This window comes from Hemitrygon akajei, chromosome 25 (assembly GCF_048418815.1).
Source record: "Hemitrygon akajei chromosome 25, sHemAka1.3, whole genome shotgun sequence".
NCBI classification, from domain to species: Eukaryota; Metazoa; Chordata; class Chondrichthyes; order Myliobatiformes; family Dasyatidae; genus Hemitrygon; species Hemitrygon akajei.
The window spans coordinates 606850-618540 of record NC_133148.1 but is presented as its reverse complement, the minus strand read 5'-3'; the positions used below and the strand labels follow the sequence as shown (position 1 = coordinate 618540).

At 44.8% G+C, this 11691-nt stretch overlaps 1 non-coding gene across 1 annotated transcript; it reads right to left on the bottom strand.

Annotated features, from left to right (window-relative positions):
* Nucleotides 1-4742: 4742 nt before the first annotated feature.
* Nucleotides 4743-4825, bottom strand: trnal-uaa (transfer RNA leucine (anticodon UAA)). The gene has a single exon. It is a non-coding gene; the product is annotated as a tRNA-Leu (tRNA).
* Between the last annotated feature and the right edge of the window lie 6866 nt (nt 4826-11691).

Genomic DNA, 11691 nt, shown 5'->3' with positions numbered 1-11691 from the left:
CAGAGAGTACTCAAGTCTACAACACCAAAGGAAGAGATATTCAATGCCCCTTACCACCCTCAGAGAAGACGTTCTTCATTTGCAACCTCAGACACGGAAGGGAGAAAAGAGAGTATTGAAGATCCGAGGGAAAACGTTTTAATAGGGAGAGACTGACCTCGGACGGATTTTTTCATTTCCAGGGCGAGGCCAAATATAAAGTGGAGAAACTGCACCCCCCTGTTCCTCAGGGTATCTGAAAAGCGACGGCATGACTTTTCATTCTCCACTTTCAAATATCCCTGCCTTCTCGTTCTCTCTCCCAGCTGATCCACTCAATTCCCTTTGGACTCTCTTCTTTGAACTACCGCCCAAGTTATCGCCCTTTCTCCTTTCCCTTCCTGCTCCAGGGCACCACGCATTGTACTCAGTTGGTCACCTATCTCGACTCCTTTCGCAGGAACTGTTCACAACGGCCCACCATCCCCTCCTCTATCTGCTTGCAGACTGTTTCACTTTCCCATCAGATCCCAACATCTTCAGCCCGGTTTCTGAAGATAATGTCTCTCAACCCTGTCGACGTCTCCTTTGTCCTATCAACTTTCACTGGGTAAATTCTCCTCTCGGCACTTACGATCATAAACCCCCTCAATATTCTGTATATCTAACAATGTTTATTTCTGTAATTTCCAACACAGGCCCACAACGTTCAATCAAAAAGATATTTTGGTTGGAGAACGTTTTCAGTCCTATAAAACAACGAGACTGTTGAAACATCTGCTGTCATGACAGCTACCTCACCCCTCGAGAAGCTCCTTCGGACGTCGTCCTTCGAGGAGTATGCCAGTTTTAAATGAGGGAAGCACACAACAGAGGTTTCCCTTTGTGCTTTACCATCATCGCAGTGTTCTCTATTCTGCTCCGTCAGCATGCAAGACATATCGATCAGATGCTTGAACAATGAACCATTGGTTCCAGCGTCCTCCAACATTCCTTAAACAATCGCTTCCACATTTCGGCCGTCTGTTCCTAACCCCCTTAATCCTTGTGATTTTAATCATCGCTATATATCTAGGCAGATTGCAGAAGAGTTAAACTAGTCACCAACCTTTTTCTGAAAGTTCAACATTGTGCAACCATTATAATAGAATCTCTGTGTTTGTATGTGGCAGAGAGAAAGAATGTGAGCATGTTGTGCGTGTGTGTGTGTGTGTGAGAGAGAGAGAGAGAAAGAGAGAGAGAGAGGAGAGAGAGAGAAAGAGAGAGAGAGAGAGAGAGGGAGAGAGAGAAAGAGAGGGAGGAGAGAGAAAGGGACAGAGTGATAGGGGTGTTGAAGATTTGTGGATGGCTGGACGAGAGGGGAATGAGAATAAGAAAGATAATGAATAATAGAGAGGAAACGACACGGAGAACAGCGAAAAATGTGAAAGGACAAGAGGAGACAGAGCAAAGCGAAGAACGAAAGGGTAAAGCGAGGAGAGAGAAAGGTGGTAGAGAAGGTAAGAGAGAGAATGGGGAAGGAGAAAGAGAGAGAGAGAGGAGAGAGGAGAGAGAGAGAGAGAGGAGAGAGAGAGAGAGAGAGAGCGAGAGAGAGAGAGAGAGAGATGAGAGAGAAGGGAGAGAGAGAAGAGAGAGAGAGAGAGAGCGAGAGAGAGAGAGAGATCTTGATTATACCTCTCTCTAGCATATCCTGTAAAAATGTTATCTATATTTTCTGATCTTCAGCTTCTCTGCATCTGTTCCCCAGGATGACGCTTTTCCTTTCAAGGGAATCAGAGTATTGAGAGCATCGGATATCTATGATATCCGGTGCTCCCGATACTATAGATTGCCGAGACCCGACGGATATTGGGGGATGCTTTTGCGAACAATTTCACTTAATCTGCGAAAGAAACGGAAATTTCTCGCTGGACAGCCATTTTAATTCCAATCTCCATTCCCTTTCCGACATATTGGTCTGAACTCTATGGACCTCTTCTTCTGCTATGGTGAGGCGACTCTCAGTGTGGAGGAGCAACACCTTATATTCCGTCCAGGTAGGCTCCAACTTGAATGCATGGATATTAATTTTGCCTTACGGTATTTGTTTTTTCTTTCTCCTCCTTCCATCTTCTTCTCTTCCTCATTCTGGTTCTTATCTCTTCTCCTCACCTTCCCATCATCACCCCCTTGAGGGACTCCTTCTTCCCTTCCTCGCATGGCTACCGCGAGGAAATACAGTCAGATTTCATCTTCTCCAGCTCCTTAACTTTGTAGAAGGGATTTTGGTGTCAAGCACAGGTAGCAATTAACTTAACTGTCTTCGGCCACTGGCCTTCAGATTCGAACATGCATTGTAAATTTAATTTAAAAAGAAGCTATGAATCATTGTTCCCCAAAAGCTTTAAATCACAGACCTGACAATGCTGCTTAAAATTCAGTTGGATATCTGTGGTCTGGGTATAAATCAGGAGTTGTGATTTGCGTGTAGTTCACAAAAAACATTGTGGACATACTATAAATATGGAGTTGTATTTTGATTTTCAGCACATAAAATATCAGGTAGCGTGGGTCAGCGAGGCCTTTCGACTGAAAGGGTCTCAGTATGATTTCTGCTGCAACTTATGTTGTCAAATGAGAAGCTGCTTTATATCGACGAGTACTTTTCTCCAGTCATTTTTTTTCCTGTTCTACTTTCCCACTTGTGGGACTTCCGGTAAGATGGCGATTGCTTTGCTGCTCCGAACTTTTGTTCCATTATTGTCGCTATCTTTTCACTAAATGTCTCCATTTTGTAAACCTTAGTTAGGAACTTTTTTGGTTTCTTTTACTTGCCTGTGAACACATCTACCTTACAATGTCTAGCAAGAGTTCTAAATCCGGGAGAAAGGAAGTTCCGGCTCTGTCGGCTGAGACCCTCGCTGCGCTGGAACAACACCGAGACGATATTTTAAAGGAATTTAGAACCGCTTTCAAACAGCTGGAAGCCAAACTGGATCGGATCAACGATAGAGTGGACGAACATGCTGAACACTTATCTCGCATCGATTCTACTTCTGAAAATTTACAAAGTCGTGTTCGATACTTGGAGACTCTCTGTTCCAGCCTAGAGGAAAAATGTAACAAACTCCTTTCCAAAATGGTGGATCTCGAAAATCGCAGCAGACGTTGTAACCTTCTAATTTTTTGGTTGCCAGAGGCCACCGAACAGGGATCAACCGTGAAGTTTTTCGCCGAGTTTCTCTGTGAGATATTCGGGAAAGATTTGCTTCCGAACCCGCCTGAGCTCGAAAGGGCACATAGGGTCTACGTTCCCGCCGGAATTCTGGGCTCCCGCCCGCGACCGGTAATTTTGTGCTTTCATCAATACCAGGTAAAACACCGTCTGATTATGGAGGCACGTCGCAGAGGTACTTTTACTTTCCAAAATACAATCATTCGGTTTCTGGAAGATTTTGCACCCCAGACCTTAAAGATACGTGCTGAGTTTAAAGGCGTAATGAAAGTGCTTTTTGATCGTGGTTTTAAACCCTCTCTTCGCACTCCTGCCGATTTACGAATCACGCTTAATACTGGAAAATATAAGTGGTTTAAGTCAGTGAAGGAGGCTGAGGCATTTGTTGCAAGTCTTCCGGCTATCCAGTCATCTTCGGAACTCGATCGGACCTCCTAAAATGGTGGATATGTACTTCTCGCAGTAAAATAACTTTTTCTGGACTCAGACTTTACTTGAATCACTCAGACATTATTCATTGAAACTCTAAGGACAATCTCTCCCTGGATTTGGTGTGTCTTTTTTAAATAGACGTTCTGTGCTTAATGTTTCCCTATGGACGTTTAAATAGTACTTGTGTACTTTCCCTCTTGTTCTGTCCCCTATTCAGGCCTCTTATCTTTTCTCTTATCCTGCCTGTCACATTACCCTGGTGCCCATCTTCCCTTTATCAAATGGTCCACTCTCCACTCCTATCAGATTTCTTCTTATCCAGCGCTTCACCTTTCTACAAGTATCTGGGAGTACAGTTAGACGAGAAGCTAGACTGGACTGCCAACACAGATGCCTTGTGCAGGAAGGCACAGAGTCGAATGTACTTCCTAAGAAGGTTGGCGTCATTCAATGTCTGTAGTGAGATGCTGAAGATGTTCTATAGGTCAGTTGTGGAGAGCGCCCTCTTCTTTGTGGTGGCGTGTTGGGGAGGAAGCATTAAGAAGAGGGACGCCTCACGTCTTAATAAGCTGGTAAGGAAGGCGGGCTCTGTCGTGGGCAAAGTACTGGAGAGTTTATCATCGGTAGCTGAGCGAAGGGCGCTGAGTAGGCTACGGTCAATTATGGACTACTCTGAACATCCTCTACATAGCACCATCCAGAGACAGAGAAGCAGTTTCAGCCACAGGTTACTATCGATGCAATGCTCCTCAGACAGGATGAAGAGGTCAATACTCCCCAATGCCATTAGGCTTTACAATTCTACCGCCAGGACTTAAGAACTTTTTAAAGCTATTATTAATGCTTTTTGAGATGGTGATTTAGATGCATATCATATTTTTTTTTACTGAGTTAAGTATTGTATGTAATTAGTTTTGCTACAACAAGTGTATGGGACATTGGAAAAAAGTTGAATTTCCCCATGGGGATGAATAAAGTATCTATCTATCTATCTTACCCATCCGGTTTCACGTATAATCATCTGACTTTTCTGTCACGAATGGCCTCCCAACTGTGAAAAATATGTGCGTCAATTTACGGTTTCTCAGGAAAATTCAGTGTGAAACTGATAATGAGTTACCAGGAGTGGGGTTCGAACCCACGTGAACATTCGTTCATTGGATCTTAAGTCCAACGCCTTAACCACTCGGCCATCCTGGTCCGACAAATAGAAAACGGTGGAAAACCGTTACCGACCAATTGAAAAGCTTTCTCGGAATTCCTACTCGGATACTGCTGTATGCAGTAGGCTGTCGTGCCCCTGTACACTCGCATTCCGATAAAAATACTTCAACATTCCTCGTATTTCAGCTTTCAACTCCTTTCGTTTTTTCATACGTGGGCACATATGTAAGTTTATAAGATTAAAAACTGAAGATCATAGATTTAAGGGCAGAGGAAATAGATTTCTTTTAATATAGGGAGTTTAGTTATAGGTTTTTTTAAACACTTAGTGGAACTGCCGTGATTTGGTGGAATCAAATGCAATCATTGAACTTATGGAACAGCTCTATTTCTACCTTTAATATCTTTATTTTTCTCTTTCTTTTGTTCTTTTTGAAGACCCTGACCTGGAGTTACACGGAGGCTTCGGATCTCTGCGGGAATGGGACCCTTTCTCAGGATTCCACGACTGGCCGCTATTCGACATGCCAAGGGTTTGGGTTGGGAATCCCGATCGTGTTCGGAAGCCCAAGATCTCGGGGCTGTGGTGACGGGCGGATCGAGGGACGGTGTCACGGCAGGAGACTGGTGCGTCGTCAGGGAGCCCGTAAAATCTTTCGCTGTGGGCCCGAAGACCCCGAGGTCTTTGCGATTTTCGGACACAGAGCTCGAAAAAAGCGACGAAACGGACTTATAAGATCGTAAACCAGCGGGTTGTTGTTATATCGCCCGCTTGCTTTGAAAATGGGGGACACCTCCCTCTCCCTTGCCAGGGAGAGGGAGAAACCCAATGGTTTGTCGAATTTCGGATGAAATGCGAAGGTTTTCGGGTAACTTTGGTCTGTGTCTTTGCTATTGCTTAGCACACGTTTGGGCTCGGTGATGGTACGGTTGCCCGGTTATTTTTGCTGGTAGGGGGATGGGGATCGTTGTTCACTGCCGCTTACGTGCAGGAGGGGCGAGCTGGCGGGAACTTTGAGGTTCTCACGTTTAGTTGTTGTTCACTCTTTAAGGCACTTCTCTGTTTTTGTGGATGTTTGCTAAGAAAAAGCATTTCAGGATGCATATTGTATACATTTCTCTGACATTAAATTTGACCATTGAACTTTTGCAGCAATCCGGCTGGGAATTATGACTGAGTGAGATAGAGAGAGAGAGGTAAGGAGATAGATACAGAGAGAAACAGAGGGAGAAAGACTGGGAGCAAACGGCACATAGGAAGAGTGAGAGAGTGAAGGGGAGTGGGAGAGCCACACGCTGCTAGGGCAGTTGCTGGATATTGGAAGGATAGTGGATAGATAGATAGCGCTTGCATGTGGGAATAATGAGCACAGAAATGTAAGAACGATTGTGCCAATCTACTTTTTAATCGTTGTAACGAGTCAAGTTTATATTCTGGGCACACACGACGACAGCAGCTTGAATCCGGAGCAAAAATAAAACTGCGGGAGGAACGCTGCGTATTGAAAAGGGTAGCATCTGTGGCAAGGCAGGTATCGGGTCGAGCTCTGATGTCAGGGCAGCGAATGTAGAGACGATCCAGCTAGTTGAAAAGCAGAACAATGATGAAATTGGTAGGCGATGGGTGGAACCAATTGAGCGAGGGGGATAATGAGCAGATAGAGCCATGTACGGGAGGGGAACCGAGGAGAATGTTTGTCTGCAGGTGCTGGAATGTGACAAGGTAGGTGATTGATTAAATCAGGTACATGTCTATTAACTCTTGCTCAGTCCTGTAGATGGAGAGCAGAGACGACAGGATCATGCTTCGGTTTCAGGGTATGAGCATAAGGAGAGGTTGGGCAAACTTTGGAGCGTCGGAGGTTGGTGGGAAACCTGACAAATCTGTTATAATGCATCGCAGGTACAGATAGAACAGAGTAAAATTATTTTCCTCAGGGTGCAAATGTCAACTAATTGAATACATTGGCTGAAGGCAAGAAGGCAGAGTTTAAACGAGATTTTCCAAGCTAGTGTCTTCTTTCAATGGCGAATTGTGGACACTTGCAACGCTCTATCCGGGGAAGTGTTAGAGTCACCTATGCTAAAATTAGGCATACAGGTCACGTTCAGAGGCATGTCACTCTAAAGTAGTATTTGTGTCAGATACAGGCATGTGCGCTGAGTAGCCTGTCCCTGCGCTGTACTGTCTAAATTGCAACCTATCTTCCTTCTATTTCTATATATGGTTTCGTATTAATACTTATTTCTATTTCTACTTTATTGTTATATACTTTAATTTACCAAAGATAGGTGAATGAAACTTTTTTTGTGCTTTCCAGATATGCATAACATAGCCACCAGAGGATGTTGGACCATTTATACCACGTAAAATAAATGGTTGTGAGTAATACCCCACCCCGGCCAATGCAGGACCGATCAAGCTACTAAACCCAAGGTCACGAAACGATCCACTTTTTAAGACCTACCCACTTAGCCTTTTCGTTCCTCGATTGAGTTGTTATAAAGTACTTCGAAACCTCGTTTTCAGCACTCTTTCAAACGACTACTCCACACTTCCAGACAATCGTTCTTTGGAATTTCCCACTTTGAGAAAGAATGACTCAACCTCTTGTGCACCTGTGCCCAGGAGTGCATGTACCACATTCTGCAAGGATCATAATCTTTCCCAATAATTTGCCCAAGATGCGATGGTGCCGAAACTACAGTCGCAGTGGCTTCAAACTCCGCTGTGCACTCTCATCTCGAGCCACCATGTTCATTCATGCTGATACGATTGATCGACTGTTGCATATACAGGTTGGAAAATAAACTGCATTTCTGGATCTGTCTAAATAATGAGGGCTCTATACTCGGACAAGACACTTAAAGGGAAGCAATGGCCATTGTAGATCCAGAAAAGGGTGAAATAATATGCACAAACCAAGGGCAGCGATCAGGTACAACCAAATTCATTCACGACGTAGCCACCGTAATCGCACTGACAGCTGTTCACTAGTCAGTATCGGCAGTTAGGGACCCTGGAATTAATCCCGCGAGTACACTCCTCACAAAGAGGGAGGCACACGGATGTCAAATAGGAATAGAGCAGGAAAAAGATATGGTTGCAATGGAAACACCTCTGGACGGAAAGCAGGGAATGGCTTTGTGGATGGTTGTCGGAGGTACATAATCTAGAACACACGGTCTGGGTGCACTGTGGTGAAGTCGCAGGTGAAGAATGAGCTTCAGCAGCACTGACAGGGGATTGCTAAGCTCAGGTGGCGGATCGCCTGGCCCTGGCAGAAACAATGCGCTATAGGAAAGGCAGACAGCAAATATATAACCTTCAGGACGGTTATCGGATGGACTGGTACAATGAGGATTTTTAAACGCAACAGGTGCAGGTATTGAGCACGGACACCCAATACAACAACTGCTGGAAGCACTGTCTGCCAGCTGAAGTGACAGTAATTAATGTGGAATCTCAACTGTAAGAGAAGAGTAAGGAACAGAAAGTAATAACAAGAAATGGCAAGTGTACAGGAAGAAACGTCGGAAGCAAGTTGAATAAAAACAGACAGCTCCAACGGGACCATTCAAAAAGCAGGGGGAAAGCTTATGTCACGGCATTATGAATTAAAGAAAATCTGCAGACGCTGGAAATCCCAGAAATACACGCAAAATGCTGGAGGAATTCACCTGGTCAAGCATCATCTCTGCAGTAATGAAGTGCAATTTAGCTGCCTGGCATGCTGCGCTCCTCCAGCAAATGTATGTATTGTCTTGTAATTATGGATCAGTTCAGCTGGCAGGTAGATGCTTTCCCAAACAGAGACTGCACTGCCGGCATTGCTGCACGGAGTATTGTCAGGTAATACTACCAAGGTGAAGAACTCTTCTCGATGGACTATGACAAGGAAGCACATTTCAGAGGGAAAGTGATAAATGAAATGTGCCGACTGCGAGGGATTTGACAACGGTTCCACATTTCCTACCAGCAAGGCCGCGGCCTGGAAAGATAAGTTCACCTTAAGGTCTCGGGCTTGGAGGCGGGCAGATTCGAGGGCGGTGCTGCCGCCTGATGTGCTGTGTGAGTACACGGAAGATCTAAAGTAGCAAGAACTAAGGACCTGAGCTCTTTGAGCACAGAGCTCGGAAAAAGCGACGCCACAGGCTTTGAACACCATAAATCAGCGAGTTGATTGATATGTCTCTCCTCTCGCTGTGAAAAGGGAACACCTCTTTTCCGCTTATTCGGAAGAAAGAGAGCCTGTGATACGTCGAATACTGGTTGAGTTAATTAGTTAAAGTTTATGAAAGCCTTCATAACAAGTGGAGTTGAGTATAGGAGCAAGGAGGTCCTTCTGCAGTTGTACAGGGCCCTGGAGAAATTACACCTGGAGTATTGTGTTCAGTTTTGGTCTCCGAATTTGAGGAAGGACATTCTTGCTATTGAGGGAGTGCAGCATAGGTTCTCGAGTTTAATTCCCGGAATGGCGGGACTGTCATATTTTGAACGATTGGAACGACTGTGCTTGTATACACTGAAGTTTAGAAGGATGAGAGGGTATCTGATTGAAACATATAAGATTATTAAGTGAATGGACACGCTGGAGGCAGGAAAAACGTTCCCGATGTTGTGGGAGTCCTGAACCAGAGGACGCAGTTTAAGGATAAGGGGTAGGCCATTTAGAACAGAGCTGAGGAAAAACTTTTTCACCCAGAGAGTTGTGGATCTATGGAATGCTCTGCCTCGGAAGGCAGTGGAGGCCAGTTCTCTTGATGCTTTCAAGAAAGAGTTAGATAGAGGTCTTAAAGATAGCGGAGTCAAGGGATATGCGGAGAAAGTAGGAACGGGGTACTGATTGTAGATGATCAGCCATGATCACATTGAATGGCGGTGCTGGCTCGAAGGACAGAAAGGCCTACCCCTGCACCTAATGCCTATTGTACCGAGTTCATTGGGCGCAGAGCTCGAAAAAAGCGACGCTACAGACTTTGAGCACCATAAATCAGCCAGAAGTTTGTTATGTCTCTCCTCTCGCGGTGGAACGGGAACACACTCTTTCCCCCTTGTTAAGGAGAAAGAGAGGCTGTGATATGTCGAATACTGGGTGAACGATTTGCCTTTGATGTACTGCATATATCTGTCTTTCCTAATGCTTTGCTGCAGGGTTGAGTGACCTTGCCAGGTGCCGATGGTTTTTACTGATGGGGGTGGGGTTCGTTGAATTGATGCTGCTTATACATTGCAGGGGGTGTTGGAGGGTGGGGAGGGGGGAAGACGGATAAGCGTTTCTTATATCTGCCATTCATTCTTTGGGGCACCCCTCTGTTTTCCTGGATGTTTTAGAAGAAATATTATTGCAGGATGTATTTTCTAGACATTTCTCTGACAATACATATACATATTTAACCTATCGAACCCATTGTACCCTCAGTGATCAGGAAAGGTAGAAAACACAAACCAAAGAATACCTTTGCCAAAACTGCAGCTGATGGGGACAGACAAGTGTTGATGTATTACCATTCATCCTGATGAGATTGCGAGTAATCCAAACCGCACGCTGGTTTCAGCCGCTATGAGCTATTGTTAAGGTAAAAATCAGATTCCCTAATGGGAGAATAACGGTTTGCTGTGAGCCTGGGGTGTACAGGGACAGATTGACACAGTATGTGAAAGAGCTTTGTATGTGAAATAAAGTATTGAATGATCGAGCCAAATAACAGCAGCACATGGATGATCAGAGAGATCCACTGGGAAAGGATATAGACCTCCCAAATCCCAGTGACCAGTTCATGGTGAGGGTGTTGCTTGAAAGTGTATGCTCCCAGATTGCTCGGACCAGAGATGGCACTTTTAAAAAGTAACACGTGTTTTTGTGAAGGCTTTACGAGTCAGCCTGTGGAAACAATGGATTCAAGTTATACTGTAAGAGTCACCTTCTGGTTGCCACCATAGACACTGCAGGGGAATGAGTGCAGCAAGTAGCCGTGTAATTATAGAGAATCCAACAGCTGGGCACAGCCAGCCACACCAGAACTGACCACAATTGATGGAAACTGATCCACAGCAAACGTGAAGGTAGAGGGCACCGAGATTGTGAGAGAAACCTTTGAATAACATACTAAAGAGTGACGGTGAACGTACTCTGTTCTGACCGCTGATTACTGAAGGTATGTGATTAGTTTAATAGCAGGAAATAGAAAATATATTGCAGAAAATTGCTCGGCAGAGATTTAAGTTGAAGCAGACATATCCATAAATTCGATAGCACGGCAGAATAAGGAACGTTGCAGATTGAATCTGAAAACAGTTATGCTCAGCCTGAATGGGGAACAGAAGTGGACTGGCCCCTTTCAGCAGTTGCGGCCAGCCATCGCCTGCTAAGTTCTGGCAGGTGTGCAACCAGGGAGAGGTCCTTGTAGGAATTGAAATTAAATCCACCCGAACCCCTTATTGTACATGGATAAGAGGGCCTGTGAGCCTGATAAATTTACTTTACTGGTGCCGCTGGAAAGAGAGAGTTTTAGCTACCAGAGAATGGAGGGATGAAGACAAGGAATTGACTAAGTTTCAATCGGTCAGCAAAGGAAGAGCCAACCGGTATACGCATGAAGCTGCATTTATAAAGGCTGTTGTTCACATTTCTGGTCAAACTCTCTGCTTAGTATTTTGCACGTAGCAATTAGGTATGAGAGGGTAGATGTACTTGCGCCTGCAGAAATTATGGGAAATTCGGACGGAGGGCATTTTTGCTCCCCAATTTGAGTAGATCTTCCTTAAGATTGGCCTTTCGTGCTAGATAATTATTTTTGTCCGGGGTGCCAAGAGGAGGGAATGTTCGAGATAAATTTAGATCCAGCACATGTGGCAATTTAAGTAACTGACTTCGGTGACTAACCATCAGAGTCGAAAA